Here is an 18,166-nt window from a genome sequence, read left to right as displayed (position 1 = left end):
GAAACATCATAAGATATCACTAATACACGGAATGTAAACTTGGCTACACAGGAACTGCATTCCAAAACAGAACAGGGTCTCAAATTTAGAAAACCAACTTATGCTTGCTTAAGGGGAAAGGTGAGTTGGGGTGCTGCATAAAACCAGAGATTGAAATGAGCACAGATAAAGTTCCTTAAGCCAAATATAGAATAGACAAGAGCTACTCCTTGCTCAACGAAATGGACTCAACACCGCATATTAAACGCCTAAGAATGTACCTGACTAGTAAGTATCATAAAACCTATAGATTGCTATGTCTCCGAAAGAGAATCAAGCATGTGTACAGGGGCATAAGCGCAGCAGTGATAGGATTGGAGAGGTTTGGTGAGCAAATGAAGACCCTTTGAAGTCATATTGCATGGTACCCATTACACGGGTTTCAAATACCCAGGTTTAAGGTATTCTTCCTTCAGCTAAAACATGCATGTGGAACCTAGAGTATGATCAACCATGTGATTGGGAGACGTGTTCAAATATGTCTCAGTTTTCGTACCCTGCTACTCAGGTGCAACATTCCAGACGCTTTACTAACACTCTCCCGAATTGGAGAGTCAGTCCCTTTAACCCCCGGTTTGGCCCAGTTTGCAATTTCTGCGGAAGATGAACAGGAATAGCGAGAACCAATGAGAGACTAGCTGGAGGTGTCTGGACGGGCAAATTTAACTCTCATTTCCCACCAGGAAGAGGAAATAACCAAAGGCTCAGCGTGCCGTACCGGAACCAGATTAGGGCCTGCAGCCATCCTGCGGTGTTGCGGCCAGCTCAAAAGAAAGCGAGTTGAAGAAAGGAGCTCAGGGGCACTGCAATTCACAAACCTGCAGAGTTATAAATGACAGCTATCGTCCAAAAATAGACTGAAGTAAGGCTGCCAAGAGGACTTGAAAGCGGGGCAGAATTGCAGGAACCCGATTTCAGGAGGTAGACTGGAATTACATTGAAAGCATAGGAAAAGAGGCAGAACGTCCACAATGATGCACTTGGCCAAAAAGGGCGTATGCGTTTTTTCCTGAATATATTCAGGAAAAAACGCATACGCCCTTTTTGGCCAACCAAGCAAGGTTGCAAAGGAAATCTGCACTACAATGAAGTCTCACTTCCCCCCCGGTCAAAAGGGCCATCTGAAAAAAGTGTAAAATGCAGAAAGGCAGGACAGGCCATGGAGAACTGGGAGCCTTGTTATGCTGATGGGCGGGATGGAAATTGCCAACAACCACTCGGGAGAAGTGTATGGTGTTTCCTGAAACATCTAAAAAACAAAGCAACAGAGCCTAGGGCACTTCCACTTATGGTCCTATAGCTTAGGGAAATTAAAATCAAAAAGACACAGCCACCCCAAAGTTTGGAACGGCTCTGTTTACAAGAACCTCGTTTACAGTACAAGTTCAACATCGCAGAAAGTGAAAAATGGATAAAGAACTTGTGGTACTTACGTACAATGCAGTATCACTCAGCAATGAAATCTATGTCATCAGGCCCGTAACAGCATAATGAGTGGATTCAGGTACGATGATTCTAACTGAAATAAGTCACACAGAAAAAGAAACATCATAAGATATCACTAATACACGGAATGTAAACTTGGCTACACAGGAACTGCATTCCAAAACAGAACAGGGTCTCAAATTTAGAAAACCAACTTATGCTTGCTTAAGGGGAAAGGTGAGTTGGGGTGCTGCATAAAACCAGAGATTGAAATGAGTACAGATAAAGTTCCTTAAGCCAAATATGGAATAGACAAGAGCTACTCCTTGCTCAACGAAATGGACTCAACACCCCATATTAAACGCCTAAGAATGTACCTGACTAGTAAGTATCTTAAAACCTATGGATTGCTATGTCTCCAAAAGAGAATCAAGCATGTGTACAGCGGTATAAACGCAGCAGTGATAGGATTGGAGAGGTTCGGTGAGCAAATGAAGACCCTTTGAAGTCATATTGCATGGTACCCATTCCACGGGTTTCAACTACCCAGGTTTAAGGTATTCTTCCTTCAGCTAAAACATGCATGTGGAACCTAGAGTATGATCAACCATGTGATCGGGAGACGTGTTCATATATGTCTCAGTTTTCGTACCCTGGTACTCGGGTGCAACATTCCAGACGCTTTACTAACACTCTCCCCACTTGGAGAGTCAGTCCCTTTAACCTCCTGTTTGGCCCAGTTTGCAATTTCTGTGGAAGATGAACAGGAATAGCGAGAACCAATGAGAGACTAGCTGGAGGTGTCTGGATGGGCAAATTTAACTCTCATTTCCCACCAGGAAGAGGAATTAACCAAAGGCTCAGCGTGCCGTGCCGGAACCAGATTAGGGCCTGAAGCCATCCTGCGGTGTTGCGGCCAGCTCACAAGAAAGCGAGTTGAAGAAAGGAGCTCAGGGGCACTGTAATTCACAAACCTGCAGAGTTATAAATGACAGCTATCGTCCAAAAATAGACTGAAGTAAGGCTGCCAAGAGGACTTGAAAGCGGGGCAGAATTGCAGGAAACCGATTTCAGGAGGTAGACTGGAATTGCATTGAAAGCATAGGAAAAGAGGCAGAACGTCCACAATGATGCACTTGGCCAAAAAGGGCGTATGCGTTTTTTCCTGAATATATTCAGGAAAAAACGCATACGCCCTTTTTGGCCAACCAAGCAAGCTTGCAAAGGAAATCTGCACTACAATGAAGTCTCACTTCCCCCCGGTCAAAAGGGCCATCTGAAAAAAGTGTAAAATCCAGAAAGGCAGGACAGGCCATTGAGAACTGGGAGCCTTGTTATGCTGAAGGGCGGGATGTAAATTGCCAAGAAACACTCGGGAGAAGTGTATGGTGTTTCCTGAAACATCTAAAAAACAAAGCAACAGAGCCTAGGGCACTTCCACTTATGGTCCTATAGCTTAGGGAATTTAAAATCAAAAAGACACAGCCACCCCAAAGTTTCGAACGGCTCTGTTTACAAGAACCTCGTTTACAGTACAAGTTCAACATCGCAGAAAGTGAAAAATGGATAAAAAAGTTGTGGTATTTACTTACAAAGCAATATCACTCAGCAATGAAATCTGTGTCATCAGGCCCTTAGCAGCACAATGAGTGGATTCAGGTATGATGATTCTAACTGAAATAAGTCACACAGAAAAAGAAACATCATAAGATATCAGTAATACACGGAATGTAAACTTGGCTACACAGGAACTGAATTACAGAACAGAACAGGGTCTCAAATTTAGAAAACCAACTTATGCTTGCTTAAGGGGAAAGGTGAGTTGGGGTGCTGCATAAAACCAGAGATTGAAATGAGCACAGATAAAGTTCCTTAAGCCAAATATGGAATAGACAAGAGCTACTCCTTGCTCAACGAAATGGACTCAACACCGCATATTAAACGCCTAAGAATGTACCTGACTAGTAAGTATCTTAAAACCTATGGATTGCTATGTCTCCGAAAGAGAATCAAGCATGTGTACAGGGGCATAAACGCAGCAGTGATAGGATTGGAGAGGTTCGGTGAGCAAATGAAGACCCTTTGAAGTCATATTGCATGGTACCCATTCCACGGGTTTCAAATACCCAGGTTTAAGGTGTTCTTCCTTCAGCTAAAAGATGCATGTGGAAACCAAGTATGATCAACCATGTGAACGGGAGACGTGTTCAAATATTTCTCAGTTTTCCTCCCCTGGTACTCGGGTGCAACATTCCAGACGCTTTACTAACACTCTCCCCACTTGGAGAGTCAGCGCCTTTAACCTCCTGTTTGGCCCAGTTTGCAATTTCTTGGAAGATGAACAGGAATAGCGAGAACCAATGAGAGACTAGCTGGAGGTGTCTGGACGGGCAAATTTAACTCTCATTTCCCACCAGGAAGAGGAAATAACCAAAGGCTCAGCGTGCCGTGCCGGAACCAGATTAGGGCCTGAAGCCATCCTGCGGTGTTGCGGCCAGCTCAAAAGAAAGCGAGTTGAAGAAAGGAGCTCAGGGGCACTGTAATTCACAAACCTGCAGAGTTATAAATGACAGCTATCGTCCAAAAATAGACTGAAGTAAGGCTGCCAAGAGGACTTGAAAGCGGGGCAGAATTGCAGGAAACCGATTTCAGGAGGTAGACTGGAATTGCATTGAAAGCATAGGAAAAGAGGCAGAACGTCCACAATGATGCACTTGGCCAAAAAGGGCGTATGCGTTTTTTCCTGAATATATTCAGGAAAAAAAGCATACGCCCTTTTTGGCCAACCAAGCAAGCTTGCAAAGGAAATCTGCACTACAATGAAGTCTCACTTCCCCCCGGTCAAAAGGGCCATCTGAAAAAAGTGTAAAATCCAGAAAGGCAGGACAGGCCATGGAGAACTGGGAGCCTTGTTATGCTGATGGGCGGGATGGAAATTGCCAACAACCACTCGGGAGAAGTGTATGGTGTTTCCTGAAACATCTAAAAAACAAAGCAACAGAGCCTAGGGCACTTCCACTTATGGTCCAATAGCTTAGGGAAATTAAAATCAAAAACACACAGACACCCCACAGTTTCAAACGGCTCTGTTTACAAGAACCTCGTTTACAGTACAAGTTCAACATCGCAGAAAGTGAAAAATGGATAAAGAAGTTGTGGTATTCACTTACAAAGCAATATCACTCAGAATTGAAATCTATGTCATCAGGCCCTTAGCAGCACAATGAGTGGATTCAGGTATGATGATTCTAACTGAAATAAGTCACACAGAAAAAGAAACATCATAAGATATCAGTAATACACGGAATGGAAACTTGGCTACACAGGATCTGAATTACAGAACAGAACAGGGTCTCAAATTTAGAAAACCAACTTATGCTTGCTTAAGGGGAAAGGTGAGTTGGGGTGCTGCATAAAACCAGAGATTGAAATGAGCACAGATAAAGTTCCTTAAGCCAAATATGGAATAGACAAGAGCTACTCCTTGCTCAACGAAATGGACTCAACACCCCATATTAAACGCCTAAGAATGTACCTGACTAGTAAGTATCTTAAAACCTATGGATTGCTATGTCTCCGAAAGAGAATCAAGCATGTGTACAGGGGCATAAACGCAGCAGTGATAGGATTGGAGAGGTTCATGAGCAAATGAAGACCCTTTGAAGTCATATTGCATGGTACCCATTCCACGGGTTTCAACTACCCAGGTTTAAGGTATTCTTCCTTCAGCTAAAAGATGCATGTGGAACCCAAGTATGATCAACCATGTGAACGGGAGACGTGTTCAAATATGTCTCAGTTTTCCTCCCCTGGTACTCGGGTGCAACATTCCAGACGCTTTACTAACACTCTCCCCACTTGGAGAGTCAGCGCCTTTAACCTCCTGTTTGGCCCAGTTTGCAATTTCTTGGAAGATGAACAGGAATAGTGAGAACCAATGAGAGACTAGCTGGAGGTGTCTGGACGGGCAAATTTAACTCTCATTTCCCACCAGGAAGAGGAAATAACCAAAGGCTCAGCGTGCCGTGCCGGAACCAGATTAGGGCCTGAAGCCATCCTGCGGTGTTGCGGCCAGCTCAAAAGAAAGCGAGTTGAAGAAAGGAGCTCAGGGGCACTGTAATTCACAAACCTGCAGAGTTATAAATGACAGCTATCGTCCAAAAATAGACTGAAGTAAGGCTGCCAAGAGGACTTGAAAGCGGGGCAGAATTGCAGGAAACCGATTTCAGGAGGTAGACTGGAATTGCATTGAAAGCATAGGAAAAGAGGCAGAACGTCCACAATGATGCACTTGGCCAAAAAGGGCGTATGCGTTTTTTCCTGAATATATTCAGGAAAAAACGCATACGCCCTTTTTGGCCAACCAAGCAAGCTTGCAAAGGAAATCTGCACTACAATGAAGTCTCACTTCCCCCCGGTCAAAAGGGCCATCTGAAAAAAGTGTAAAATCCAGAAAGGCAGGACAGGCCATGGAGAACTGGGAGCCTTGTTATGCTGATGGGCGGGATGTAAATTACCAACAGACACTCAGGAGAAGTGTATGGTGTTTCCTGAAACATCTAAAAAACAAAGCAACAGAGCCTAGGGCACTTCCACTTATGGTCCTATAGCTTAGGGAAATTAAAATCAAAAAGACACAGCCACCCCAAAGTTTGGGACGCCTCTGTTTACAAGAACCTCGTTTACAGTACAAGTTCAACATCGCAGAAAGTGAAAAATGGATAAAGAAGTTGTGGTATTTACTTACAAAGCAATATCACTCAGCAATGAAATCTATGTCATCAGGCCCGTAGCATCATAATGAGTGGATTCAGGTACGATGATTCTAACTGAAATAAGTCACACAGAAAAAGAAACATCATAAGATATCACTAATACACGGAATGTAAACTTGGCTACACAGGATCTGAATTACAGAACAGAACAGGGTCTCAAATTTAGAAAACCAACTTATGCTTGCTTAAGGGGAAAGGTGAGTTGGGGTGCTGCATAAAACCAGAGATTGAAATGAGCACAGATAAAGTTCCTTAAGCCAAATATGGAATAGACAAGAGCTACTCCTTGCTCAACGAAATGGACTCAAAACCCCATATTAAATGCCTAAGAATGTACCTGACTAGTAAGTATCTTAAAACCTATGGATTGCTATGCCTCCAAAAGAGAATAAAGCATGTGTACAGGGGCATAAACGCAGCAGTGATAGGATTGGAGAGGTTCGGTGAGCAAATGAAGACCCTTTGAAGTCATATTGCATGGTACCCATTACACGGGTCTCAACTCTCCAGCTTTAAGGTATTCTTCCTTCAGCTAAAACATGCATGTGGAACCCAGAGTATGATCAACCATGTGAATGGGAGACGTGTTCAAATATGTCTCAGTTTTCCTCCCCTGGTACTCGGGTGCAACATTCCAGACGCTTTACTAACACTCTCCCGACTTGGAGAGTCAGTCCCTTTAACCTCCTGTTTGGCCCAGTTTGCAATTTCTGCGGAAGATGAACAGGAATAGCGAGAACCAATGAGAGGCTAGCTGGAGGTGTCTGGACGGGCAAATTTAACTCTCATTTCCCACCAGGAAGAGGAATTAACCAAAGGCTCAGCATGCCGGGCCGGAACCAGATTAGGGCCTGAAGCCATCCTGCGGTGTTGCGGCCAGGTCACAAGAAAGCGAGTTGAAGAAAGGAGCTCAGGGGCACTGTAATTCACAAACCTGCAGAGTTATAAATGACAGCTATCGTCCAAAAATAGACTAAAGTAAGGCTGCCAAGAGGACTTGAAAGCAGGGCAGAATTGCAGGAAACCGATTTCAGGAGGTAGACTGGAATTGCATTGAAAGCATAGGAAAAGAGGCAGAACGTCCACAATGATGCACTTGGCCAAAAAGGGCGTATGCGTTTTTTCCTGAATATATTCAGGAAAAAACGCATACGCCCTTTAGGTCAACCAAGGAAGCTTGCAAAGGAAATCTGCACTACAATGAAGTCTCACTTCCCCCCGGTCAAAAGGGCCATCTGAAGAAAGTGTAAAATCCAGAAAGGCAGGACAGGCCATGGAGAACTGGGAGCCTTGTTATGCTGATGGGCGGGATGTAAATTGCCAACAACCACTCGGTAGAAGTGTATGGTGTTTCCTGAAACATCTAAAAAACAAAGCAACAGAACCTAGGGCACTTCCACTTATGGTCCTATAGCTTAGGGAAATTAAAATCAAAAAGACACAGCCACCCCAAAGTTTGGAACGGCTCTGTTTACAAGAACCTCGTTTACAGTACAAGTTCAACATCGCGGAAAGTGAAAAATGGATAAAGAAGTTGTGGTATTTACTTACAAAGCAATATCACTCAGCAATGAAATCTGTGTCATCAGGCCCTTAGCAGCACAATGAGTGGATTCAGGTATGATGATTCTAACTGAAATAAGTCACACAGAAAAAGAAATATCATAAGATATCAGTAATACACGGAATGGAAACTTGGCTACACAGGAACTGAATTACAGAACAGAACAGGGTCTCAAATTTAGAAAACCAACTTATGCTTGCTTAAGGGTAAAGGTGAGTTGGGGTGCTGCATAAAACCAGAGATTGAAATGAGCACAGATAAAGTTCCTTAAGCCAAATATGGAATAGACAAGAGCTACTCCTTGCTCAACGAAATGGACTCAACACCCCATATTAAACGCCTAAGAATGTACCTGACTAGTAAGTATCTTAAAACCTATGGATTGCTATGTCTCCGAAAGAGAATCAAGCATGTGTATAAGGGCATAAACGCAGCAGTGATAGGATTGGAGAGGTTCGTGAGCAAATGAAGACCCTTTGAAGTCATATTGCATGGTACCCATTCCACAGGTTTCAACTACCCAGGTTTAAGGTATTCTTCCTTCACCTAAAACATGCATGTGGAACCTAGAGTATGATCAACCATGTGATCGGGAGACGTGTTCAAATATGTCTCAGTTTTCGAACGCTGGTACTCGGGTGCAACATTCCAGACGCTTTACTAACACTCTCCCCACTTGGAGAGTCAGTCCCTTTAACCACCTGTTTGGCCCAGTTTGCAATTTCTGTGGAAGATGAACAGGAATAGCGAGAACCAATGAAAGACTAGCTGGAGGTGTCTAGATGGGCAAATTTAACTCTCATTTCCCACCAGGAAGAGGAATTAACCAAAGGCTCAGCGTGCCATGCCGGAACCACATTAGGGCCTGAAGACATCCTGCGGTGTTGCGGCCAGCTCACAAGAAAGCGAGTTGAAGAAAGGAGCTCAGGGGCACTGTAATTCACAAACCTGCAGAGTTATAAATGACAGCTATCGTCCAAAAATAGACTGAAGTAAGGCTGCCAAGAGGACTTGAAAGCGGGGCAGAATTGCAGGAAACCGATTTCAGGAGGTAGACAGGAATTGCATTTCAAGCATAGGTAAAGAGGCAGAACGTCCACAGTGATGCACTTGGCCAAAAAGGGCGTATGCGTTTTTTCCTGAATATATTCAGGAAAAAACGCATACGCCCTTTTTGGCCAACCAAGCAAGCTTGCAATGGAAATCTGCACTACAATGAAGTCTCACTTCCCCCCGGTCAAAAGGGTCATCTGAAAAAACTGTAAAATCCAGAAAGGCAGGACAGGCCATGGAGAACTGGGAGCCTTGTTATGCTGATGGGCGGGATGTAAATTGCCAACAGACACTCGGGAGAAGTGTATGGTGTTTCCTGAAACATCTAAAAAACAAAGCAACAGAGCCTAGGGCACTTCCACTTATGGTCCTATAGCTTAGGGAAATTAAAATCAAAAAGACACAGCCACCCCAAAGTTTGGGACGCCTCTGTATACAAGAACCTCGTTTACCGTACAAGTTCAATATCACAGAAAGTGAAAAATGGATAAAGAAGTTGTGGTACTCATGTACAAAGCAATATCACTCAGCAATGAAATCAATGTCATCAGGCCCGTAGCAGCATAATGAGTGGATTCGGGTATGGTGATTCTAACTGAAATAAGTCTAACAGAAAAAGAAACATCAAAAAATATCACTAATACATGGAATTTAAACTTGGCTACAGAAGAACTGAATTACAAAACAGAACAGGGTCTCAAATTTAGAAAACCAACTTATGCTTGCTTAAGTGGAAAGGTGAGTTGGGGTGCTGCATAAAACCAGAGACTGAAATGAGCACAGATAAAGTTCCTTAAGCCAAATATGGAATAGACAAGAGCTACTCCTTGCTCAACGAAATGGACTCCACACCCCATATTAAACGCCTAAGAATATACCTGACTAGTAAGTATCTTAAAACCTATGGATTGCTATGTCTCCAAAAGAGGATCAAGCGTGTGTACAAGGGTCATAAACGCAGCAGTGATAGGATTGGAGAGATTCGGTGAGCAAATGAAGACCCTTTGAAGTCATATTGCATGGTACCCATTCCACGGGTCTCAACTCTCCAGGTTTAAGGTATTCTTCCTTCAGCTAAAACATGCATGTGGAACCCAGAGTATGATCAACCATGTGAACGGGAGACGTGTTCAAATATGTCTCAGTTTTCCTCCCCTGGTACTCGGGTGCAACATTCCAGACGCTTTACTAACACTCTCCCGACTTGGAGAGTCAGTCCCTTTAACCTCCTGTTTGGCCCAGTTTGCAATTTCTGCGGAAGATGAACAGGAATAGCGAGAACCAATGAGAGGCTAGCTGGAGGTGTCTGGACGGGCAAATTTAACTCTCATTTCCCACCAGGAAGAGGAATTAACCAAAGGCTCAGCATGCCGGGCCGGAACAAGATTAGGGCCTGAAGCCACCCTGCGGTGTTGCGGCCAGGTCACAAGAAAGCGAGTTGAAGAAAGGAGCTCAGGGGCACTGCAATTCACAAACCTGCAGAGTTATAAATGACAGCTATCGTCCAAAAATAGACTGAAATAAGGCTGCCAAGAGGACTTGAAATCGGGGCAGAATTGCAGGAAACCGATTTCAGGAGGTAGACTGGAATTGCATTGAAAGCATAGGAAAAGAGGCAGAACGTCCACAATGATGCACTTGGCCAAAAAGGGCGTATGCGTTTTTTCCTGAATATATTCAGGAAAAAACGCATACGCACTTTTTGGCCAACCAAGCAAGCTTGCAAAGGAAATCTGCACTACAATGAAGTCTCACTTCCCCCCGGTCAAAAGGGCCATCTGAAAAAAGTGTAAAATCCAGAAAGGCAACAGGCCATAGAGAACTGGGAGCCTTGTTATGCTGATGGGCGGGATGTAAATTGCCAACAGACACTCAGGAGAAGTGTATGGTGTTTCCTGAAACATCTAAAAAACAAAGGAACAGAACCTAGGGCACTTCCACTTATGGTACTATAGCTTAGGGAATTTAAAATCAAAAAGACACAGCCACCCCAAAGTTTGGGACGCCTCCGTTTACAAGATCCTCGTTTACCGTACAAGTTCAATATCACAGAAAGTGAAAAATGGATAAAGAACTTGTGGTACTTACGTACAATGCAGTATCACTCAGCAAAGAAATCTATGTCATCAGGCCCGTAGCAGCATAATGAGTGGATTCAGGTACGATGATTCTAACTGAAATAAGTCACACAGAAAAAGAAACATCATAAGATATCACTAATACATGGAATGTAAACTTGGCTACACAGGAACTGCATTCCAAAACAGAACAGGGTCTCAAATTTAGAAAACCAACTTATGCTTGCTTAAGGGGAAAGGTGAGTTGGGGTGCTGCATAAAACCAGAGATTGAAATGAGCACAGATAAAGTTCCTTAAGCCAAATATGGAATAGACAAGAGCTACTCCTTGCTCAACAAAATGGACTCAACACCCCATATTAAACGCCTAAGAATGTACCTGACTAGTAAGTATCTTAAAACCTATGGATTGCTATGTCTCCAAAAGAGAATCAAGCATGTGTACAGGGGCATAAACGCAGCAGTGATAGGGTTGGAGAGGTTCGGTGAGCAAATGAAGACCCTTTGAAGTCATATTGCATGGTACCCATTCCACGGGTTTCAACTACCCAGGTTTAAGGTATTCTTCCTTCAGCTAAAACATGCATGTGGAACCTAGAGTATGATCAACCATGTGATCGGGAGACGTGTTCATATATGTCTCAGTTTTCGTACCCTGGTACTCGGGTGCAACATTCCAGACGCTTTACTAACACTCTCCCCACTTGGAGAGTCAGTCCCTTTAACCTCCTGTTTGGCCCAGTTTGCAATTTCTGTGGAAGATGAACAGGAATAGCGAGAACCAATGAGAGACTAGCTGGAGGTGTCTGGATGGGCAAATTTAACTCTCATTTCCCACCAGGAAGAGGAATTAACCAAAGGCTCAGCGTGCCGTGCCGGAACCAGATTAGGGCCTGAAGCCATCCTGCGGTGTTGCGGCCAGCTCACAAGAAAGCGAGTTGAAGAAAGGAGCTCAGGGGCACTGTAATTCACAAACCTGCAGAGTTATAAATGACAGCTATCGTCCAAAAATAGACTGAAGTAAGGCTGCCAAGAGGACTTGAAAGCGGGGCAGAATTGCAGGAAACCGATTTCAGGAGGTAGACTGGAATTGCATTGAAAGCATAGGAAAAGAGGCAGAACGTCCACAATGATGCACTTGGCCAAAAAGGGCGTATGCGTTTTTTCCTGAATATATTCAGGAAAAAACACATACGCCCTTTTTGGCCAACCAAGCAAGCTTGCAAAGGAAATCTGCACTACAATGAAGTCTCACTTCCCCCCGGTCAAAAGGGCCATCTGAAAAAAGTGTAAAATCCAGAAAGGCAGGACAGGCCATTGAGAACTGGGAGCCTTGTTATGCTGAAGGGCGGGATGTAAATTGCCAAGAAACACTCGGGAGAAGTGTATGGTGTTTCCTGAAACATCTAAAAAACAAAGCAACAGAGCCTAGGGCACTTCCACTTATGGTCCTATAGCTTAGGGAATTTAAAATCAAAAAGGCACAGCCACCCCAAAGTTTGGAACGGCTCGGTTTACAAGAACCTCGTTTACAGTACAAGTTCAACATTGCAGAAAGTGAAAAATGGATAAAAAACATGTGGTATTTACTTACAAAGCAATATCACTCAGCAATGAAATCTGTGTCTTCAGGCCCTTACCAGCACAATGAGTGGATTCAGGTATGATGATTCTAACTGAAATAAGTCACACAGAAAAAGAAACATCATAAGATATCAGTAATACACGGAATGTAAACTTGGCTACAAAGGAACTGAATTACAGAACAGAACAGGGTCTCAAATTTAGATAACCAACTTATGCTTGCTTAAGGGGAAAGGTGAGTTGGGGTGCTGCATAAAACCAGAGATTGAAATGAGCACAGATAAAGTTCCTTAAGCCAAATATGGAATAGACAAGAGCTACTCCTTGCTCAACGAAATGGACTCAACACCGCATATTAAACGCCTAAGAATGTACCTGACTAGTAAGTATCTTAAAACCTATGGATTGCTATGTCTCCGAAAGAGAATCAAGCATGTGTACAGGGGCATAAACGCAGCAGTGATAGGATTGGAGAGGTTCGGTGAGCAAATGAAGACCCTTTGAAGTCATATTGCATGGTACCCATTCCACGGGTTTCAAATACACAGGTTTAAGGTATTCTTCCTTCAGCTAAAAGATGCATGTGGAACCCAAGTATGATCAACCATGTGAACGGGAGACGTGTTCAAATATGTCTCAGTTTTCCTCCCCTGGTACTCGGGTGCAACATTCCAGACGCTTTACTAACACTCTCCCCACTTGGAGAGTCAGCGCCTTTAACCTCCTGTTTGGCCCAGTTTGCAATTTCTTGGAAGATGAACAGGAATAGCGAGAACCAATGAGAGACTAGCTGGAGGTGTCTGGACGGGCAAATTTAACTCTCATTTCCCTCCAGGAAGAGGAAATAACCAAAGGCTCAGCGTGCCGTGCCGGAAACAGATTAGGGCCTGAAGCCATCCTGCGGTCTTGCGGCCAGGTCACAAGAAAGCGAGTTGAAGAAAGGAGCTCAGGGGCACTGTAATTCACAAACCTGCAGAGTTATAAATGACAGCTATCGTCCAAAAATAGACTGAAGTAAGGCTGCCAAGAGGACTTGAAAGCGGGGCAGAATTGCAGGAAACCAATTTCAGGAGGTAGACTGGAATTGCATTGAAAGCATAGGAAAAGAGGCAGAACGTCCACAATGATGCACTTGGCCAAAAAGGGCGTATGCGTTTTTTCCTGAATATATTCAGGAAAAAACGCATACGCCCTTTTTGGCCAACCAAGCAAGCTTGCAAAGGAAATCTGCACTACAATGAAGTCTCACTTCCCCCCGGTCAAAAGGGCCATCTGAAAAAAGTGTAAAATCCAGAAAGGCAGGACAGGCCATGGAGAACTGGGAGCCTTGTTATGCTGATGGGCGGGATGGAAATTGCCAACAACCACTCGGGAGAAGTGTATGGTGTTTCCTGAAACATCTAAAAAACAAAGCAACAGAGCCTAGGGCACTTCCACTTATGGTCCTATAGCTTAGGGAAATTAAAATCAAAAACACACAGACACCCCACAGTTTCAAACGGCTCTGTTTACAAGAACCTCGTTTACAGTACAAGTTCAACATCGCAGAAAGTGTAAAATGGATAAAGAAGTTGTGGTATTCACTTACAAAGCAATATCACTCAGCAATGAAATCTATGTCATCAGGCCCTTAGCAGCACAATGAGTGGATTCAGGTATGATGATTCTAACTGAAATAAGTCACACAGAAAAAGAAACATCATAAGATATCAGTAATACACGGAATGGAAACTTGGCTACACAGGAACTGAATTACAGAACAGAACAGGGTCTCAAATTTAGAAAACCAACTTATGCTTGCTTAAGGGTAAAGGTGAGTTGGGGTGCTGCATAAAACCAGAGATTGAAATGAGCACAGATAAAGTTCCTTAAGCCAAATATGGAATAGACAAGTGCTACTCCTTGCTCAACGAAATGGACTCAACACCGCATATTAAACGCCTAAGAATGTACCTGACTAGTAAGTATCTTAAAACCTATGGATTGCTATGTCTCCGAAGGAGAATCAAGCATGTGTACAGGGGCATAAACGCAGCAGTGCTAGGATTGGAGAGGTTCGGTGAGCAAATGAAGACCCTTTGAAGTCATATTGCATGGTACCCATTACACGGGTTTCAACTACCCAGGTTTTAGGTATTCTTCCTTCAGCTAAAACATGCATGTGGAACCTAGAGTATGATCAACCATGTGATCGGGAGACGTGTTCAAATATGTCTCAGTTTTCCTCCCCTGGTACTCGGGTGCAACATTCCAGACGCTTTACTAACACTCTCCCCACTTGGAGAGTCAGCGCCTTTAACCTCCTGTTTGGCACAGTTTGCAATTTCTGCGGAAGATGAACAGGAATTGCGAGAATCAATGAGAGGCTAGCTGGAGGTGTCTGGACGGGCAAATTTAACTCTCATTTCCCACCAGGAAGAGGAAATAACCAAAGGCTCAGCGTGCCGTACCAGAACCAGATTAGGGCCTGAAGCCATCCTGCGGTGTTGCGGCCAGCTCAAAAGAAAGCGAGTTGAAGAAAGGAGCTCAGGGGCACTGTAATTCACAAACCTGCAGAGTTATAAATGACAGCTATCGTCCAAAAATAGACTGAAGTAAGGCTGCCAAGAGGACTTGAAAGCGGAGCAGAATTGCAGGAAACCGATTTCAGGAGGTAGACTGGAATTGCATTGAAAGCATAGGAAAAGAGGCAGAACGTCCACAATGATGCACTTGGCCAAAAAGGGCGTATTCGTTTTTTCCTGAATATATTCAGGAAAAAACGCATACGCCCTTTTTGGCCAACCAAGCAAGCTTGCAAAGGAAATCTGCACTACAATGAAGTCTCACTTCCCCCCAGTCAAAAGGGCCATCTGAAAAAAGTGTAAAATCCAGAAAGGCAGGACAGGCCATGGAGAACTGGGAGCCTTGTTATGCTGATGGGCGGGATGTAAATTGCCAACAACCACTCGGGAGAAGTGTATGGTGTTTCCTGAAACATCTAAAAAACAAAGCAACAGAACCTAGGGCACTTCCACTTATGGTCCTATAGCTTAGGGAAATTAAAATCAAAAAGACACAGCCACCCCAAAGTTTGGAACGGCTCTGTTTACAAGAACCTCGTTTACAGTACAAGTTCAACATCGCAGAAAGTGAAAAATGGATAAAGAAGTTGTGGTATTTACTTACAAAGCAATATCACTCAGCAATGAAATCTGTGTCATCAGGCCCTTAGCAGCACAATGAGTGGATTCAGGTATGATGATTCTAACTGAAATAAGTCACACAGAAAAAGAAACATCATAAGATATCAGTAATACACGGAATGGAAACTTGGCTACACAGGAACTGAATTACAGAACACAACAGGGTCTCAAATTTAGAAAACCGACTTATGCTTGCTTAAGGGGAAAGGTGAGTTGGGGTGCTGCATAAAACCAGAGATTGAAATGAGCACAGATAAAGTTCCTTAAGCCAAATATGGAATAGACAAGAGCTACTCCTTGCTCAACGAAATGGACTCAACACCCCATATTAAACGCCTAAGAATGTACCTGACTAGTAAGTATCTTAAAACCTATGGATTGCTATGTCTCCGAAAGAGAATCAAGCATGTGTACAGGGGCATAAACGCAGCAGTGATAGGATTGGAGAGGTTCATGAGCAAATGAAGACCCTTTGAAGTCATATTGCATGGTACCCATTCCACGGGTTTCAACTACCCAGGTTTAAGGTATTCTTCCTTCAGCTAAAAGATGCATGTGGAACCCAAGTATGATCAACCATGTGAACGGGAGACGTGTTCAAATATGTCTCAGTTTTCCTCCCCTGGTACTCGGGTGCAACATTCCAGACGCTTTACTAACACTCTCCCCACTTGGAGAGTCAGTGCCTTTAACCTCCTGTTTGGCACAGATTGCAATTTCTGCTGAAGATGTACAGGAATAGGGAGAACCAATGAGAGACAAGCGGGAGGTGTGTGGATTGGCAAATTTAACTCTAATTTCCCACCAGGATGAGGAATTAACCAAAGGCTCAGCGTGCCGTGCCGGAACCAGATTAGGGCCTGAAGCCATCCTGCGGTGTTGCGGCCAGCTCAAAAGAAAGCGAGTTGAAGAAAGGAGCTCAGGGGCACTGTAATTCACAAACCTGCAGAGTTATAAATGACAGCTATCGTCCAAAAATAGACTGAAGTAAGGCTGCCAAGAGGACTTGAAAGCGGGGCAGAATTGCAGGAAACCGATTTCAGGAGGTAGACTGGAATTGCATTGAAAGCATAGGAAAAGAGGCAGAACGTCCACAATGATGCACTTGGCCAAAAAGGGCGTATGCGTTTTTTCCTGAATATATTCAGGAAAAAACGCATACGCCCTTTTTGGCCAACCAAGCAAGCTTGCAAAGGAAATCTGCACTACAATGAAGTCTCACTTTCCCCCGGTCAAAAGGGCCATCTGAAAAAAGTGTAAAATCCAGAAAGGCAGGACAGGCCATGGAGAACTGGGAGCCTTGTTATGCTGATGGGCGGGATGTAAATTGCCAACAGACACTCGGGAGAAGTGTATGGTGTTTCCTGAAACATCTAAAAAACAAAGCAACAGAGCCTAGGGCACTTCCACTTATGGTCCTATAGCTTAGGGAAATTAATATCAAAAAGACACAGCAACCCCAAAATTTGGGACGGCTCTTTTTACAGGAATCTCTTCTACGGCACAAGTTAAATATCCCAGAGAGCAAATAATGGATAAAGAAGTTGCGGTACTTCTGTACAACAGAATACCACTCAGCAATGAAATCTATGTCACCAGGCCCGTACCAGCATAATGAGTGGATTGAGGCACGATGATTCTAAGTGAAATAAGTCACACAGAAAAAGAAACATCATAAGGTATCACTAATACACGGAATGTGAACTTGGCTACACATGAACTGAATTACAAAACAGAACAGGGTCTCAAGTTTAGAAAACCAACTTATGCCTGCTTAAGGGGAAGGTGAGTTGGGGTGCTGCATAAAAGCAGAGTTTGAAATTAGCACAGATACCATTCCATAAGCCAAATATGTAATAGACAAGAGCTACCCCTTGCTCAACGAAATGGATTCAACAATGAGGTATCACCTCACACCTGGTAGAATAGGCATCATTGAAAATCTACAAACAAAAAATGCTGGAAAGGGTCTGGAGAAAAGGAACCCTCTTCCACTATTGTTGGGAATATAAATTGATACAGTCATTATGGAGAACAATATGGAATTTCTTAAGAAACTAACAATAGAATTACTATATGATACAGCAATCCCAGTACTGGACATATACCCAGACAAAACCATAAATCAAAAAGAGTCATTCACCGCAATGTTCATTGCATCACTATTTACAATATCGAGGTAATGGAAGCAACCTAAATGCCCACAGACAGACGAATGCATAAAGCTGTGGTACATATATAAAATGGAATATTACTAAGCCATGAAAAGGAATGAAATTGGGTCATTTGTAGAGACGTCGATGGATCTAGAGACTGTCATACAGAGTGAAGTAAGTCAGAAAGAGAAAAACAAATCTTGTATATTCATGCATATATGTGGAACCTAGAAAAACTGTACAGATTAACCATTTTGCAAGGCATAAATAGAGCAACAGATTTAGACAACAAACGTATGGACAACAA

The 18,166-nt window shown here is 43.5% G+C and overlaps 1 long non-coding RNA gene across 3 annotated transcripts in view; it reads right to left on the bottom strand.

Annotated features, from left to right (window-relative positions):
• LOC307181137 overlaps positions 1–18,166 on the bottom strand; it is a 3,028,377-nt gene that overhangs the window by 296,611 nt on the left and 2,713,600 nt on the right. Inside the window, exon 14 of one of the 3 annotated variants that reach the window (XR_013825992.1) lies at positions 12,565–12,610. The exons of the other annotated variants lie outside the window; for them this stretch is intronic. This is a non-coding gene — a long non-coding RNA (uncharacterized lncRNA). Of the gene's footprint in view, positions 1–12,564; positions 12,611–18,166 lie in introns of those variants that run through there. 3 annotated transcript variants of the gene reach the window in all.

The sequence above is a fragment of the Stenella coeruleoalba genome (genome assembly GCF_951394435.1).
Source record: "Stenella coeruleoalba genome assembly, contig: scaffold_39, whole genome shotgun sequence".
Lineage (NCBI taxonomy): Eukaryota > Metazoa > Chordata > Mammalia > Artiodactyla > Delphinidae > Stenella > Stenella coeruleoalba.
The sequence above is the reverse complement of the archived record's forward strand: the minus strand, read 5'-3'. Positions and strand labels throughout refer to the sequence as shown.